Genomic DNA, 12,341 nt, shown 5'->3' with positions numbered 1-12,341 from the left:
TGAGAGAGAGAGAGAGGCAGTGAGGATGATGAGGTTTAAAGTTCTGACTAATTTGATGAGGAAGATCATGAAAAAAGAAGAGAGAGTTGAGATTTCAGCCTGCTCAGACAGCAGGGCCAGTGGGCCTCAGCTCCAGATCAGCTCCAGCTCTGTATTCACACCTGCTGAGCTATCAAACTAGTTTTGTTTTGTTTTTTTACCTCTCAAACAGTACCACAGTGACATATATAGGGTACATTATATAGGCTAAATATTGTAAATTTTGTGTATTTTTTTGTCTATTTAGTTGATATTTGGAGACAATTTCTCATTTAGGGCTACACACATGTCATGAAGTTTGAAATGTAATGTGAAGTCAATATTTAGCTTCTGTTATCCCACATTTGAGACATTTGGTGAGAATGACAGTTAGGCCTAACATTTATGCTCAAAAAGCAATTTCACAATTTTTTTTCTACACTTATGGCCTTATATCATACAGTATATTATTCCACTGCTTTTGTGAAGCCCAGACTTTCGTATACCCATTTCAAGCACCACAACAGTTTGTTCTCATGATTGTGAAGAAACTAATTTTTTCATGTCTTCACCCAGGATTTACTCAATGCAATTTTACTGATTGTTGTGCAAGTTGTGTATCTCAGGGTCAGAGGGGACATAGAGATACACTGCTATGTTATCGTTATGATCATTATGATCATTGTTGGGGGGGCGTCTGAGAGTAATCTCGCCTAGGGCACCAAAATGGCTAGAGCCGGCCCTGGTCCTATGGTTGCCACTCACTCTGGTTTGATTCATACACCACATACTAAACAAAATAAAAGTTTATTCAGTGGATATTTCATCTTGCTAATCTTGTGTGGTCAAACGTGACTTCAGTGTAAACAAACATAGAAACAAAAAATAGCTTGCACCAACAATTAAAGGTAACGAACCTACTGCTATGACTATAGGGATTATGGCAATGGGCCAATTTGGCAAAAAATGTTGAAGTATCCCTTTAAATGTTAAATGTCACTCAGTAAAATTATATTTTATCGTTTTAAGTACCCCTTGTAATCACACCAAGTACCACTAGGGGTCTGAGTGACATAAGGTCTGTTTCGATTTCCCCTGGAAATGCACAAAACCTAAATATTGCAATAAAAACCTGGTAACGTAAACGTCTACATTTCGAAAAACCTCTCAAATATCGCTAAAACATTTTCACGCTCTCATGAGGTGGTTTTTCAGACGTAAGTGTGATGGAAACACTTATTTCAGTTGGAGAACGTCACACAGCTGATTGAACGTATCCCGGCTCATCCTGACGTTTTGTTTCCATAGTTTGTTTGTCCTAGAAATCCTTCATTTGTGGCCGCTGCCATTAGTAAGTAAGTAAGGACTACAGATGGAAATTAGCGGCTCCGCTAAATCTGGTGCAGCCATCTTTTTATTGTCTCAATAACTAATGTCACTGCACACTGTCCTTTTTTAAATAAATAAATAAAATAAATAAGTAAGTAAAACTTTATTTAGCTATATAGCACCCTTCATAGTACGTATACACAGAGTGCTTCACATTAAAAAAGACATTCAATCACAGAAACAGTATAAAACACAAATGGAGTGTAAAGAATATAGATATGTACAATGCACAGTGGTAAATCGGTAGTGGCTCAACACTTAGAGGCTTGTCTGTATAGGTGTGTGTTTTAGCCTACCACACATAGTAACATATGATATATAATATATATACATAGGAGCTTTTCCTTTGAGCAATCGAGCGCTGGCTTTGTCTTCTGTTAAGAACTATCATTTTTGCTTATTTCTTTCTTATTCATACATGATGGAGTGTGTATGTCACTCCATGCTAACTAAGTGGGAACTTGTGTCATTATGCACCAACTAACAGTGGACCCCTGTCATTCCATATAAACCAAGTGTGCACCTTTTTCTGCAATGTAAATAAACTAATAATTCCTATAAATACAGATTGAGAACACATGTATATTGTAAAATTGAAACCCTGTGTTTAAAAGATGCTTACGTCCAATCTTTTTTCAAAGTGAAGTCTCAAAAACACCTTTCAGTTGGAAACACCTGCAAACACAGACTGTATTATTTTCGAAATTTCAGAAATATGGCTTTTATTTTGCGAAACACTTGTGATGGAAACGCAGCTGTAGAGGCCATGATCCTGGTCCTGGTTCTGAAACAAATCCAGATCCAGGTGTTTGAGGGAAGTCGCCCTCTGCAGCTCTGTGTGTGTCCTTGTGTTAAAGAGAAGGTGAGAGACGGCCAACAGGAGGCAGGGGGGAGTGGGGGGGTATTAGGGCGACACCCCATTACTTCCTGCCCCTGACGGACAGCTCCTTGGGGGCGTGGCCTAATTTTAAACAAAGGAAGAAAAATATGATTTTTCCTTTTCTCCGATTCGTCCTCGAGCTCCGGGTGCAGGTTCGGGGAGCGGGAGGGTGTATAAAAATAACCTCCACCTGGCAGCTCCTGTCTCATATTAAACACACACACACACACACACACCTGCTGTGTTTATTGTTTAATCAATTCGTTCAGTTCATTGTCAATGTGTCACTCTTAAAGGGATACTTCAACATTTTAGCAAATTGGCCCATTGCCATAATCCCTATAGTCATAGCAGTAGGTTCGTTACCTTTAATTGTCGGTGCAAGCTATTTTTAGAACGGCGGAGCAGAGCCGTGAGCTGCTCAGAGCTACGCTACGGAGGCTCATTATACCATACCATACCAACTTTATTTATAAAGCACTTTAAAAACCCAGTGGACCAAAGTGAATTGGCATAAGACACAAAAAGTACATAAAACACAACAGAAAATAATAAAGAATAAAATAAAGTGCATTTAAAATAACACTATACAAAAACAAATAAACAATTAAAACATAGCGCATAGGTAAGTCAAACAATAAATAACCGACAGCAGAATAAAAGACATCAGTTAAAAACGGGGTCAAAGGCTATGGAGAACAGGTGAGTTTTGAGGCGCTTTTTAAAAACATGCAGCGATGGAGCTTGTCTGGTATCAAGAGGCAGGTCGTTCCATAACTTTGGTGCCACAACTGAAAAAGCGCGGTCCCCTTTAAGTTTGGTGGTCATTTTCGGGACTTCCAGGAGCAGCTGGTCAGCTGACCTGAGGGGGCGTGTAGGGGCGTAAGGTTCTAACAGCTCAGAAAGGTATGGTGGGGAAAGGCCATTAAGAGACTTAAAAACAAATAAAAGAATTTTAAAATGAATCCTAAAACGAATGGGCAGCCAGTGTAGTGCAGTTAAAATGGGGGTAATATGCTCACGTTTATTTATGCCGCTTAAAAGGCGTGCAGCAGCATTTTGTACCATCTGAAGACGGGTGATGGCGGATGCGCTAACCCCTACATATAAGGCATTACAATAGTCAAGCCGACTAGTTATAAAAGCGTGGATCGTCATCTCTAGGTGCTGCCTTGAGAGAATATGTTTTATTTTAGCCAACTGCCTCAGTTGGAAGAAACTTGACTTCACAACTGCCGTGATCTGACTGTCGAGGTTTAGCCCAGGATCCATTTTTATCCCAAGGTTTTTGATAGTAGGTTTTGAGTATTGGGCCAGTGAACCTAGATCAATGGATGGAGTCCCAGCAGTGCCATTAAAAACCATCACCTCAGTTTTATTTTCGTTAAAATTTAAAAAGTTGAGTGCCATCCAGGCCTTTAGGTCATTAAGACATTTAAAAAGTGGTTTCAGAGAAGATGCATTATTCTTTTTGAGGGGCAGGTAAATCTGGCAATCATCTGCATAGCAGTGGAAGGATATGCCATGTTTGCGTAGGATGGACCCCAGTGGGAGCAGGTATAGTGAAAACAGAAGAGGGCCTAGGACCGAACCTTGTGGTACCCCACATGGGAGGGGCGCACAGGAAGACATAAAATCACCAATGTTGACACAGAAAATTCGGTCTGCTAAGTATGATCGGAACCACTCTAATGCTGAGCCCCTAATACCCACCCAGTGTTCTAAACGAGAAATTAAAATTTTGTGGTCCACTGTATCAAATGCTGCCGTTAAATCTAAAAGTAAAAGAATCACACTGTCCCCAGAGTCGGTAGCTAAAAATATATCGTTAAAAACTCTCAGTAGGGCTGATTCTGTACTGTGGAGATTTTTAAAACCAGATTGGAATGTTTCGAGAATATTGTGTTCTTCCAGAAAGGCCATTAATTGACTATACACTATCTTCTCAAGGATTTTTGAAAGAAATGGCAGCTTAGAAATAGGCCTGAAGTTTGCAGGGATTGTGGGGTCCAAGGCTGGTTTCTTAATCAGAGGCTGGACCACTGCATGTTTAAACTGTTTCGGGAAAACTGCAGAGTACAGGCTACTGTTTATAAGCGTGAGGACAGATGGACCTACAGAGGGAAAGACCTCTTTAAAGAGTCTAGGAGGTACCGCATCATTTGGAGACCCGGAGGGTTTCAGGTGGCCAACAATCTCCTGTGGGAGGGACATAGTAACAGGTTCGAACTCATTAAAAATAGCAGAGCAGGGGACCAAGATGGAGGGATCATGGGCAGGAGGAGTAATTGACGCTCTGGATGAGGAGACTTTTCCAGTGAAGAAGTCTAAAAAGGTTTCACAAGTGGCAGGAGATGGTTCCATACCTGCGGTCTGCGGGGGGTTAAGGACTGAGTCAATGATTTTAAATAATACTTGGGGCTTGTTATAATTTGAAAGAATGATATTTGAGAAATGATTTCTTTTGGCATCTCTCACTATTTTCTGGTAATGTCGCCAGCGGTCTTTTAGAATTTGAAGGGACACTTGCATTTTATCTCTTTTCCATTTTCGTTCCGCTTTTCGACACTCGCGTCTGGCGGCACGAGTGACTTCATTTAACCAAGGCTCACGTTTGGCCTTAGGCTGCTTGGTTTTTAACGGTGCTACGGAATCTAGAATTGATTGGCAAGTTGAGTGAAACCAAGCATTGAGGCCATCAGTAGAATTACACATAGACTCTGGAAAAACACAGTTATTGAAAGCAGTGGAGAAATTAGCAGCAGTGGAAGGGTTTAAGATACGACAGCGCTGAGCTGCAGCATGGGGTTTCATTGAATTGTTAGGGAGAGTGATGTCAAACAGAACAGGCATATGGTCTGAGAACGTTGTATCACAGATCTCTAAATTCTGAACAGGCAGGCCATATGAAAGGACAAGGTCGAGTGTGTGGGATTTCTTGGTTTCCCTCATCAAACTCATCAAATACACAATCCAACAACTCCACAACACTCTGGTGGACAAGTTGTTACCTGCACATTCACCACACTATGAGATAATAACACAATGTAAGTTAGTTAGTTAGTTATAGTTTATTTCGGACATATTAAAATAAATAAAACATAATACAGTATTGGACAGACATAACAAATAAAAAACTTTGCAAAAACAACACATGAACAAAACAATAAAATAAAATAATTGAAAATAAAGATAATTTGATTTGAACATTACCAGACATCACCAGTCCCAGCCTGGTCAGATGCTACATGAACTGATGAAGCCTCTTGGATGAGAGGGGAAATGTCTTCCTAGACAAATAACTAAGTCCAGTTGCATTCGGTCTAACCTCCTCTGAGATAGACAGAAAGAGTTGTTTTATTTGCTCGAAAAATACGTCCCCGGTGTAAAAGGACCTGTATGCTGCACCTTCAGAATAAAAGCATTTAGACAGAATCATCAGTGACGTCATCACCACAGAATAAAAATACGGATCAGTCGGACTTTTTCTGTAGTGAAATGAGGCTGGAGCTTCCCAGCATGCATCAGGCAGGCAGCAGAGGTCAGAGGTCAGCTGAGGCCTCAGGGAGGAGGAGCTGGAGTGGAGGTGACCCCCCCCCCCCTCCCCCCAACACCTGCTGCAGCGCCTCATTAATCACGGCTGCTCCTCAGAGAAGCTTCATAAATCACAGCTCTCCTCTTTAACGAAGCTGACGAGCGGCGGCGGCGGCTTTGGCAGCGTGGTTTGTCGGCTCCGGGAATCGAACCAGAGGACACGGCCGTACGGTGCCGTATCGCTCTGCTCTGCTCTGCCAGACTGATTAACACAGACACACTGCGCCATCCGTCTCACTTTACAGCGGCGAGGTGAGCGGGGTGAGGACGGAGAACGGGCTCAGTAACGAGCAGGTGGAGTTTGAACCTGTTTATCTGGGTCTGTAGGGAAACGGCAGGGACTCAGTTAGTAACACACTATACACACACGTATACACATATATACACACATACACACACACACACATAAAAAGAAAATGTTAAAAACATTTGAATATAATTTGAATATGTAACATTTAACAACAAAAGAAGCATTAGAAATATGAATCTGATTTGGGGGGAAGATTGACAGCCCTACATTCATATAAATATACACAACACACAATATACATCTTGTTATGTGATGTCATAGTAGGTGATGTTGACATGTTGAAATTTTCTTTTTCATGTGTGCTTATGGGTTATGTTGTATATTGTTTGGGCCCAAATATAATGATTTTAATTATCTGATTTGATTTGATTTTTTTTTTAAAGTCCCTAAAGGGTTAATTGGTTTGAAGTTCAGACACAGTAAAATCTTACATAGCAGATACAAATAATTTGTTTCCATAAAATTAACTAACTCAGTGGTTCTCAAACTTCTTTACATCAAGCACCCCGAAATTGATACAAATTATACCACGGCCCCCCAGTGGACAAAATGTTGAAGCAAACACCAGAAATACAGAAAATATTTGAGACTTAAAGCAGAAGTGAGTGGTCCGGTCGTTTTCGCTAATGCTGCGTTCCAGGCAGGCTTTTGAAATCGTAAATTACAGCTTCAAGTCACAACTTACGACTTTGTAGCGTTCCAGGCAACCCACTCGTGTTTTTCCGACCTGTTTTACCGGTGAAAGTCACTATAACGGCCACTCGTAACTTCTGACCCGTGAACTCGTACCAGATCGAACTGGTACCACTTCACGGTCGGAAAAATACGAGTTTCCTTGAACGCACCATAACAGTCCTCGTCCCTACGTCACCACATTCACGGCGTTCCTTGGCTGCACACACAGCCCTGCATGCCGTTCTCTCTCCTCATTGGATAAAAACTGTAGGATACGATAAATGTTTTCTCTTCGGCTCAGAGCAGAGCAGAGGGACTGACAGACCCGTGTTTCAGTCCAAACACTCTATGTAAGTGATTGCTGTCGGAAGATATAACTATTTACGACTTATATTAACACAAATATATCACTCACTTCTGCTTTAATAACATCACTTTTTAGGGGTTAAAAAATCTAAAAAAAAAAAAAAAAAAAAGTTAAGAAGAGAAAGATATGGTAAGATTTCTAAAAAAAAAAATTTAAGTAAAAAACAAAAATCAAATTGGTAAAATTTCTAAAAACTGGTGACACTTCTCGATTTCAAATTCTTTTTAAATTCTACCACTGTCTAGAAAAAAAAATCTAGAAAAAGTGGTAACATTTCTAAAAAAAAAGAGGTAAAATAATAATGGAAAAAGTGGTAAAAATGTATCTTAAAATTTAAAAAAAAGAAAAAGATGTGGTAAGAGAAAAAAAATAAGTGAAAAAAAATCCCAAAGAAAGTGGTAACATTTTCTCAAAACTGGTGAAATTAAAAAAAACAAAAAACAATCAATTCTAAAACTGGTGAAATGTCGACTTTTTATTTTCCTTTTTAAATTCTAGAACTAATTTCTAAAAAAAAATCTAGAAAAAGTGGTAACATTTCTAAAAAAAAAAAAAAAAAAAAAAAAAGAGGTAAACATTTCTCAAAAACACACTTTGAGAACCACTGAACTAACTAACTAACTGACTAACAGAGGTCGATGGGTCGACGCCTCATCAGTCCCGTACCTGTACACGCTGCTGAGAGAGGTGCATTATGGGTAAACAGCTCAGACACAACACAGCACAATGATTATTATAAAGAGCTAAAGAGGCTGTTAGAGCGAAGAGGAACAGCTCTGATCCAATCCTCTCTGCTCATTAGTGTGCTGAGGAGAGGAGGAGGAGGTGGAAGAGGAGGAGAGAGGAAGAGGAGGAGGAGGAGGAGGAGGGAGGAAGAGGAAGAGGAGTAGGAGGAGGAGGAAGAGGAGCGGGTCGTCTCAGCTGGAGATGATCAGCTCGTTAGAGTCGTCTGATAAACCGTCGTCTCTCATTAAACACCGTTAACACACTCAGACTCTGCTGCTACTGCTGCAGGCGGCGTTCACCAGCTGCAGCTCCAGCACCGTTACAGGCTGCTCAACACTCAGCAACCAACCACTACATCCCATAATATAACTAGATAATACTAGATATACATAACATATATACTGTATGTCTCTTTCGAGATATGAACATAAATGTGTGTGTGTGTGTGTGTGTGTGTGTGTGTGTGTGTGTGTGTGTGTGTGTGTGTGTGTGTGTGTGTGTGTGTGTGTGTGTGTGTGTGTGTGTCAGATCAGTATTAAATATTAAATCCAGTTTATTCTGCTCTGTTAATATTGATGTGAACCAGAGAATTCAATTAACACGACAACAGGCTTTTATTGTGAAGGTCCTTCTCCTTCATCATCATCATCATCAACTGTTCAGGGATCCAATTAAAAACTCGTTAATATTAATGATGGAGGACAGACATCACCAGCTCCTCTTCTCCTTCTCTTTCTCCTCCTTCTCTCCTTCTTCTTGTTATCCTTTATCTTGTTCTCCTCCTCCTTCTCTTTCTCCTACCTATTCTTTCCTCCTTCTCCTTCTTTGTCTCCTTCTTCTCTCCTCCTCCTTCTTCTTTCCTCCTTCTCCTTCTCCTCCTTCTTTCCTCCTCCTTCTTCTTCCCTCCTTCTCCTTCATTGTCTCCTCCTTCTTCTTTCCTCCTTCTTCTCTCCTTCTTCTTTGTCTCCTCCTCCTCCTCCTCCTCCTTCTTTCCTCCTTCTCCTTCACATTCTTTGTCTCCTCCTCTTCCTTCTTCTCCTCCTTCTCCTCCACCTCCTCCTCCTCCTCCTTCTCTTTCTCCTCTTCCTCCTTCTTCTTCTTTCCTCCTTCTCCTCCTCCTTCTTCTTCTTTCCTCCTCCTCCTCCTTCTCCTCCTTCTTCTTTCCTCCTTCTCCTCCTCCTTCTCCTTCTTCTCCTTCTTCTTTCCTCCTTCTCCTCCTTCATCTTTCCTCCTTCTCCTCCTCCTTCTTCTTTCCTCCTTCTCCTCCTCCTCCTTCTTCTTCCCTCCTTCTCCTTCTTTGTCTCCTCCTTCTTCTTTCCTCCTTCTTCTCTCCTTCTTCTTCTCCTCCTTCTTCCTTCCTCCTTCTCCTTCTTTCCTCCTTCTCCTTCTTTCCTCCTCCTCCTCCTTCTTCTTTCCTCCTTCTCCTCCTCCTCCTTCTTCTTTCCTCCTTCTTTCCTCCTTCTCCTTTTTTGTCTCCTTCTCCTCCTCCTTCTTCTTTCCTCCTCCTCCTCCTTCTCTCCTCCTCCTCCTCCACCTTCTTCTTCTTTCCTCCTTCTTTCCTACTTCTCCTCCTTCTTCTTCCCTCCTTCTCCTTCTTTGTCTCCTCCTTCTTCTTTCCTCCTTCTTCTCTCCTTCTTCTTCTCCTCCTTCTTCCTTCCTCCTTCTTTGTCTCCTTCTCCTCCTCCTCCTCCTTCTTCTTTCCTCCTTCTCCTCCTCCTCCTCCTCCTTCTTTCCTCCTTCTCCTTCTTTCCTCCTTCTCCTTCTTTGTCTCCTTCTCCTCCTCCTTCTTCTTTCCTCCTCCTCCTTCTTCTCTCCTCCTCCTCCTTCTCCTTCTTTCCTCCTCCTCCTCCTCCTCCACCTTCTTCTTCTTTCCTCCTTCTTTCCTACTTCTCCTCCTTCTCCTCCTCCTTCTTCTTTCCTCCTTCTCCTTCTTCTTTCTCCTCCATCTACTTTCCTCCTTCTCCTCCTCCACCTTCTTCTTCTTTCCTCCTTCTCCTCCTTCTTCTCCTCCTCCTTCTTCTTTCCTCCTTCTCCTTCTTCTTTCTCCTCCATCTACTTTCCTCCTTCTTCTCCCTTCTTCGTCGTCCTGTGACCAGTGAACTCATGATCTCACATCGTTCTTCACTTTTTCTTTTATTCCTCACATATATTAAAATATAAAGACACAGTTTTATGTTTTGTTTTTTGTTTTTCTATCTATAATATTCTGGTCTTTTATTTTGAAAGTTTCAATCAAAACAGATAAAACTGAAGCCTTTTATTTTGAAGACTTTATCAATAACCTGTCAAACTAACAAACTAAAAGCTATCAAACATATTGATCAGTAGATTGGCAACTGATTGATCATCGCTGTCATTCATCATCCAAGGGGGCGGAGCTTAGACAGGTTACAGACTGTGTGTGTGTGTGTGTGTGTTGAATGACGAGCTGTTAGTGTGTGTGTTTGTCACAGTTTGTGTCGCTGCTGTTTGACCTTTCAGAGACATTTCACACACAGAATAAACTCTGCTGACCTTTAACGCTCACACACACACACAAAAAAGTTGTCTCTCCGTCCATCCTGAATGTCAGAGCGATATTAATAATCTGCACCATGAAACCAGCTCCTCCAGGAGAAGAAAAAAAAGACTTCACTTCACTATTATTATTATTATCATTATTATTATTGATCACAGATGTGTTTCTCTGCCCGGCGACACCGCGTCTCATCGACTCCTCTGTCCAATCAGATCCACCCGCTGACATTGATTGAGAGGTGGTAATTGTTCTGACATGATCTATCAATTGGATCAATTACAGGAGGGGAGTAACGGGTCGGAGCTGCTGATTAACTTCATGCCTCCCAGCTACAGTGTGTGTGTGAGTGAGTGAATGAGAGTGAATTTACTGTTCAAACATAATAAAGAACTTTATTGCTGCTCAATAGAAGCGACCCGAGGTGACCTCTGTCAACCAGAGGAGACGTGTTGTTCAATACAGACGCAGCCAGTTTGGACAGACAGTCTCCTCAACTAGAGCCACTCACTAACACAAATGTTTATTTAATTTATATATGTACGTTTATTCAAATAAAGATTATTTGTCTGTTTATAAATTATATCTCATTAATAAGACCCACTGTTGCAGAATCTCCAAAAGAAAAAAAACAACTAATGTTTTGTTGTTAATTGACAATTTATTGGACAGAATCTATCAGCCTTAAATATTATTATTTTCGTCCTCATTACAGTGTCTCGAACATGTATGTAATTATTGTGGAAGACAGTCCCTACATTTCTTATAGAGCTTGTTTTATAATTGTTGCAATATTAGATTATTTGAGAGGAACTTCAATCGAAATGTTCCCAATAACTTTAAACTACACATGTTCTACACATTCTAGCCCTTAGTCTTATTTTGAGTTACAAATATTATAAATATTATACAACATATATTGTATTATATTATTTATATGGCAATTAAATACATTGCCATAGCCTGTTCAGGCAATATGTTCAAATACAGGAGATTAGGTAACCCTTTCATTTACAGGCCGTTAATTAAGAAATAACAATTAGTTGCATCATAATGCCTTTATGAAAAACATGACAATACTATGAAATTGACCTTAATTTCTAAGCAATTACTTGTTTTTTCTTGGCTTTATCATGTAATTAACAACCTGTAAATTAAAGGTATACCGGAGATTCTGCTCCCCCTTCAGCCCAACGTTACAATTACAACATGTCCCTAAAATCTGACAAAAAAACATAACATTCTTTCACAGCACTTCATTTTTAGCCCCAAAGGCCTCCTACACCAACATCTGAGTGGTTTTCAATTGGTTTTTATTATGTCTGGGTTTTACAGGGTTAATTCAAACACAGACTCTTTCTACTGTGAACGACTGAGGCCTCATAACCCTGTAAACACACATGATGTATATACAGTAGATAAGATAAGTGATAATATATGAAATGTCTCCAGTCTCTAAAGGTGTGTGGTGGGGGGAGTGGATTCTTGGGGAGAAGGAGAAGTGGATCAGGTCTGGCAGAGCTGGGGGCTAAATGATAAATGAGGTTTTTGTGTTGCAGCAAATTAAAAATCATTAATGAGGACGTTTGTTACTTTAATTAGAGCTGTCGTCACATCGATCATCGTACAAACATCTGAGGAGACGAGGACGAGTTCAGCTTCACCTCAGGTCAGGGGTCGTGTGCTACACAACCATTGGCTCGCACGCGGCTCTGTCTCAGCCAATCAGATCGATTCAGACACTACTGTCGCCCACAGTGAGGAGGCGTTCAATTCCCTTGTAGTTTCTACGATAAGACAGTGTGTTGTTGCTGTTAATTGTACCACAACAGCATCCACTGTCTGATGTTTAAATCTAAACCTGACC

Source organism: Trachurus trachurus (genome assembly GCF_905171665.1).
Source record: "Trachurus trachurus genome assembly, chromosome: 16".
Lineage (NCBI taxonomy): Eukaryota > Metazoa > Chordata > Actinopteri > Carangiformes > Carangidae > Trachurus > Trachurus trachurus.
This window is presented reverse-complemented; position numbering follows the sequence as displayed.